This window comes from Alligator sinensis, unplaced genomic scaffold, assembly GCF_000455745.1.
Source record: "Alligator sinensis unplaced genomic scaffold, ASM45574v1 scaffold782_1, whole genome shotgun sequence".
Lineage (NCBI taxonomy): Eukaryota > Metazoa > Chordata > Crocodylia > Alligatoridae > Alligator > Alligator sinensis.
Window position 1 is genome coordinate 322,528 of NW_005843078.1, and position 6,075 is coordinate 328,602.

A 6,075-nucleotide genomic window follows, 5' to 3' on the forward strand; every position below is an offset into this window, starting at 1 on the left:
CTTCTTCCCTGCTTTCCCTACAGTTTTTAGTTCCTGACCTCCCAAAATTTACTGTGTTGTAGAAGCTCCACTTCCCTCTTCCTCCCACCATCTCCACCTCCCCACGGACTGACTGCAGCTCTGTAAGTCCACTATACTGGGAGCTTGAGTCCCTCATCCCCCATTCGCCTCTCCCATCTACAACCACCCTGAAATGGAATCTAGAAAATGTGTGGCAATGATTTAGCAATAGGATTGGCAGGTGGGGAGGAGTAGAATGTGTGAGAACTAGAAGGAAGCCTTGCAGCATGTGCCTAATCCAGTGCTTCTATCTTGACAGGGATCTGGGGCCACAAAGTAAAGAGTTAAAGCTCCAGGTATTGAGGATCGGCAGCGGGGGTGAAAGCAAGTATGGGTCCCACAGGGAAGAACTGTGGCGTTCAATAGGCTTTCCCAGTGTCACTAGTGGCCCCCTTAAATTTTTACAAGGGTTAGGGTCATGCAGTTGTCCTGGGATGGCAGGGAAACCTGAGCTGCTCTGTTTCAGTTTGTGGATCTGGTGCCTTACTGAAATGCTATGTGGGTAACAAATTCTGGAAAAGATACTTCATTGGGATTTAGATGTAGTACAAGCTCTGACAGTTTTCAGATGTGACCTCTGCCAGCTGGGTTGTGGGACAGATGTTTTCCTTACTAATTTCTCTGATACCTGGAAGTTGCCCATGGCATAACATTCTGGTTGCAAATAAAGAAGAGTGAAGAAGGGCCGTGTTCTGGAGCGGGGTGAGTGTGATGCAGTGCTGCCAGGCTTCTGCCCAGCTGCTCAAGGCATCTGGCATGTGCTTGTTCTCCCTGTCACAGATGTGCTGCTTGGACATGTCATAGTCTTCCTTAACCTCCTTAGCAAGCAGCCTTCTGGGAAGCAGGCCTTTTCACTGACCCCAGGTGTGGGACATTTAGTGGCACCTGTTGCTACCCTTATGTTGGGGGTAAGCTTATGGCTTAGGAAAGTCTGTGAAGTGCCTGCCCTGGAACAGCTGCAATAGGTGAACCTCCTTGTAAGGAGGTGGAATTTGGGTTGTGACCTAGGAGGTTCTGGGAAGCTCTAGTAGCATCTCTAGAGGTGAAAATAGGGCACTGCTGTTTCCCTTCTCCTGACCCTCCTGTAGGAACTGTATATTTGCTCAAATCCAGTACAATATTTTTTATTTGTTTTCCCCATCCAATATTGCAGCGGGCAGGGGGGTTCTGTAGTGTCATGTAGTACGCATCGTCATTACTAAACCATGTCTAGCCCAATCCTCTGAAGAGCTCAGTAGGATTTTCTTTTGTTATGACTTATGAGGGGCCTATGCATCCCAGCCAATGCCTTTGTACCTGGGTGGTGGTCAGACGGTGGCTCAGCATGACTCCTTTGTATCCCCTTCTCAAAGATTTTCTACCAAGAGTCCCCTGCATCCCTGAGTACCCAGCATACTGCATTGTTCCTCACCAGCATTGCCCCCACCAAGAAGAATGTGATAAACTGTACCATCATGCCTGATGGCACTTCTGTGACCACTGTCACCACCATTCAGACCAGGCCCAAAGTGGACTGCAAGCTGGGTACGGTCTGATTAGTATGCAACTCTTAGACACATTGCTGGTATCTGTAGTGAGAGAATAAAGCAGCTCTTAATTTCACTAGGCTTAGTCCTATAGCATATGGTTAGCTTCTGTAGCTGTCAAATGCAGCAGTCCCTGCAAATGTGCTCATCATATAGATAATGAGAGGGGTGCCTGCAGCCTGTGGTGTGGGAATGGGATTATTGGCACTGAGCGATGCTGCTGTTCTGTTGTTGGCATCATGCTGTGACTGGAAAAGTACACTTGGCACCCAGGGCCTCTGCTTCTGCCAATTTTTGCTCTGCTACTAGCTTCCTGTATGACTCTGGGGAAATCAGTTTCTCTGCTTCCATTTCCTCATCTCTAAAGTAAGGCTGGTGCTGAACTTAGGTGTTCCTCATGTTGGTGCACAACGCTGAGTACTGTCATGTACTGAATAGAACCAAATGCTTTCCATCTTGGCTTGGTAGCATTCCCTAGCTTCAGTTCCAGGTGGGAACACTGACACATTCCACAGGACCAGGTAGGAGACCAGTGTGCACTGTGACCAGTGTCTGGGATGCTACATGACTTGTTCCATGTTTGATGAAGATCTAGAAGGTTCCCCACTTTTACGCACTGTTGGGTGGAAAGGCTTTGATGGACCCAGTGCCAAAGTCTTCCCTGTAATGGACAAATTTGTGCCTCAAAGGCAGGCAACCTCAGGCAGGTCCTGTCCCTCCTACTGCTGACTTTGTGCCTTTCTTTCTTGGGTCTAGATTCACCTTCAGGATCTCCGTCCAAAGTAGAGGCGATGGAGAAGAAAACAATGGTGCTTTCAGAGAGCAGCTGTCCCAGCAACACCTTACCCAGCAGCAGCCATATGTCCTTTGATACATGAGACCTTCCTTAGTAGCAAGAAGCTCCATTACCAGTGGCAAAATATAACTCATTCTCTTGGCCATTTTGTATCCACTGTAGGAGAAGCTCATTTAATTAACATTGTCCTTTGTAGAAGGCAGGGTAGATTTGTACCTTAAAGACAAACCAAAGTATGTGCATGTGTGTAAATACACGCACACAGAGCACAAGGCTATCATGGGATGAAGCTCACTTTATCTAATTCTGTGTGTACACATGCATATGCGTGTGTGCACGTATATGTTGTCTCTGTCTGGTTAGTTTATAGGGTGCTTATGTACTCAGCCAATTACTCGACTTGAAGCTAACATGGCTAACTGTCTCTCTGCTTACCATCCTTTGCTTCAAACAATACTTAAAAATACCATGATGGGGGGTGGGGGCGGGGAGGAAGAAGGTTAGGATGGAGTACTTAAACTTGTTGTCAACTCTAAGTTCCTTGTTGCTGATCTTGCATACCCATAAGGTATCTCAGCCTGGAGGGCTTCACAAATTCTGTATTTGTGAGTTGCTTCTCAGCCCTTGGCTAGAACATATTCTGTTAAGCAGGGCATGACGGAAATTAGTTGGGAGTTCAGGACCAGAATGGAAACTGAATTCCATATGCACCTAAAGCTGCCTGAAAGGAGGAGATGGTGTCCAAATAAAGTGATCAGAATTGGAATGTTGCCGGGGAGTTAGCATTATATCCCTTATTTATAAATGTTGAAAAATTTATTAATGCTTGCAACCACCCACCCACTCTTATCTGGCTCCATGTTAAAAGGAGTTGTGGTCTGCCAGTGGCTTGTCTGCTCAGGGGTGCCTTTTTGTGAATAGGGGAGAGTCATACGTCCAATGGCTTGGATCGTGTGGCAGAGACAGCGATCAGGCAGTTGACGAAAACAAACAACAAATCTGTCAAGAAAACTCCGACTAAACGCAGCACATTGATTATAGCAGGAGTTTCCAAGTTAACTAGTAGTTTGGGAGCTCTGCTAAAGAACTGCCTGATGACTGTGTATAATGACATGTTCCATCCTGCAGAGACCCTTAGGTCTAGGACACATGTAAAGGAAACTCCTTAAGAGTCTGTGAAGTCTCCCTCCAAAATATCCCAAGCCTCGTGAGTTGCAATTGATTTTGCTCTCAAGGGGCAATTTAACCATTTGAGGTGCAACCTTACATCTTGTCCCAAAACAAAAGAAAACATCTTTGTTGTCTAAAAACAGGTAGGGGAAGAGGTAGCCTTATGAGAGAGAAGTTGTAAATGTGACTTTAACTAATGGCTTCCTTGTTTGACCTTTAAATCCCTTTCAGATACCAGTTGCTCAGGATGAAATGGCACTTTCTCTTAGCTATGCTGCATCTATGGAGGCAACAGTGCATGGGGCTCTGTGGTGTCTGGCACTTCTGAGCAGATGCAGAACTCCACTGAGCCATCCCAGTTGCCGGAAGCATCATTCTCAGGACAGAGGTCCAGTCAGGAGCTGGATGAAACAACACGATTGGACATCTCTGAAAGACTGTCCGTGGAAGATGTTGAGTCTGAAACTGGCATGACATGACATGGCTGTGTCAACAGTCCTTGAGACCAGGAGCTTAAAGGACCACAAGGGTGAGGACAAGTGTTGCTTGGAACATGAGCCAGTCAGCCTTACAGACCTGAGTCTAGGGTGATATATCTTTGATCCAAAACTACCTGTGAAAGTTCTTTTTGGGGGGACTGGGCGAGAGAAAGGTGGAATGAGAGAGAGTTAAAAGTGAAATGTGAAGTGCCAGGGATACAGGCACACCCTTACAACTTGGAGGCCGTAGACAATAAGTTGTGGCAGTGAAATGTCCTGCAATGGAGGTGGCCAAGGAATGGCATGGGATGCAGGAGTGTTGGTGTAGAACTCAATAATTTAATATCCTATTTCCTTCCTAGCTTTTCACACTGTCTCAAACCCCCCCTCTTTGGCACGGACCACAGTGTCACCCTGCACCATAAATCTAAACCCACTGGGAATGGACAAGACTCCTTCCTTTCTGTTACAAAAAATCCTTTTCCCAACGCTCGGCTGAAGTTCTCTTCTTTAGTTTCATCCCATTGCTCTTCTCCTGTCATGATACTTCCGAGCAAGTTATGACTGTGGCAGAAATGCCACCATCTGTGTCCCTCTCCAGACATCTGTCTCTGCCAGCATGAGAGGCTGGTGTTCAATTCCTCAGGGCAGGGATCTCCCTCCCTGTCTACATGACAAAAGCCTGGTGCCTGGGAGGCGGATGATCTGGTCACCTGGGGAGGGGGCGGAAAAAGCCCAGTTCACCGGCCCAGGGAGCCAGTGATGCGGCCGAGCCGGGAGGAGGGCCCCACGCGAGGAGCTCAGACGGGAGCGGAGGCACCTGATCCACAAGACGCGGGGTCCAGGCCACAAGGGCCGGCGACTGATGAGGTCCCGCTGCGCAAGCACGCTAACCTAGTACCGATAAATTCGGTGTTCAGCTGGTCAGCCTGTCAGTGATGTGCATGCGAACTTGCCTTGCCAATTGATGGGCAAGCGCGGTGCTCACCCGTACCCGAGTGCGCATGCGGGCAAGTGGCGGCTCATCGACGTTTTCGTCATCCGACAGCTATACTCTGCATGCGCAGTGGTTTAACGACCCCTCCCCCCTGGGCGTTTTCCGGGACACAGGGTCCGCGCGGCGACTGTTGTGGGCCCGGAGTGACGGGAGGGAGCGATTAATGACTGGACGCGGGGAGCCTATTCTGTTTGTTCCCAGTATGCATGCGCGTTGGAACTCAGGCCTCGATAATTTTGGAGGTCAGCCCTGTTGTCACTGCCTCGGTAGCCACGGAAACCTCAATGCGTTTGGCACTTGGCAGCACCCCCTTATTACCAGGACGCATGCGTTAATCCACAGTACCGGTAATTGATGTGTTTGGCCTCCAAGCGATACGCATGCGCACTTCTCCGTGTTCGGCCTCTAACAGCTACGCACATGCGCACTTGCTTTGCCCATTGATCAGCAAAGGTGGTGCCGCCTATTCCCAAGTGCGCATGCGTGCTCCTGGCCAGTCCCGACTGGGAGGCAGCTGTGCACTGTAGCGCATGCGCACTTGGTCTCCCCAGTGATGGTTTTGTCACAACCCAAAGTTGTGGTTTTTTGTTTTTGTGTGCTTCGGCACTGCTAAATTATGTTCCTGCCAAATTGCAGCTTTTTTGCACGGTAGAGTTTTCTGCTGCAATAGGAGAACCCTCGTGCAAAAGAGTATTTCCCGCCGTTTGTAGCCTCCTTTGCATGGTGCATTTCTTTTGCATCATAGTGATGCACGGTGCAAAGGAGTTCCCGCCATTTGTATTTAGATTTGTGCCACATTATTGGCCAGTTCTAAATGTAGGCATACGTGGCAGCTAGCTATTGGCTTGCTAGCCGTACAAAAGGCTTGGGTAGTTTCTGCCCAAGTCGGAGAGACAGGAAACCTGGAGAGATACAGAACTCGCCAGGAGGAGGAGACTTCGCGCTGTGTGAAGATCTCCAAGCGATGTGGACCCTTGTGGACCCAACGCCCCTTTCTTAAGCAGGCAACGGAGGTCTGTTTAGCTTCTAGCCTCTCCCCGTCACCGA

The 6,075-nt window shown here is 48.8% G+C and overlaps 1 long non-coding RNA gene across 1 annotated transcript in view; it reads left to right on the forward strand.

The window, feature by feature from the left end:
• The window catches only part of LOC102372932, an 8,998-nt gene extending 7,423 nt beyond the window's left edge, over positions 1-1,575 (forward strand). Inside the window, exon 3 of the long non-coding RNA XR_001359050.2 lies at positions 320-1,575. This is a non-coding gene — a long non-coding RNA (uncharacterized LOC102372932). The remainder of the gene's footprint in view (positions 1-319) is intronic.
• The last annotated feature ends 4,500 nt before the right edge of the window (positions 1,576-6,075 follow it).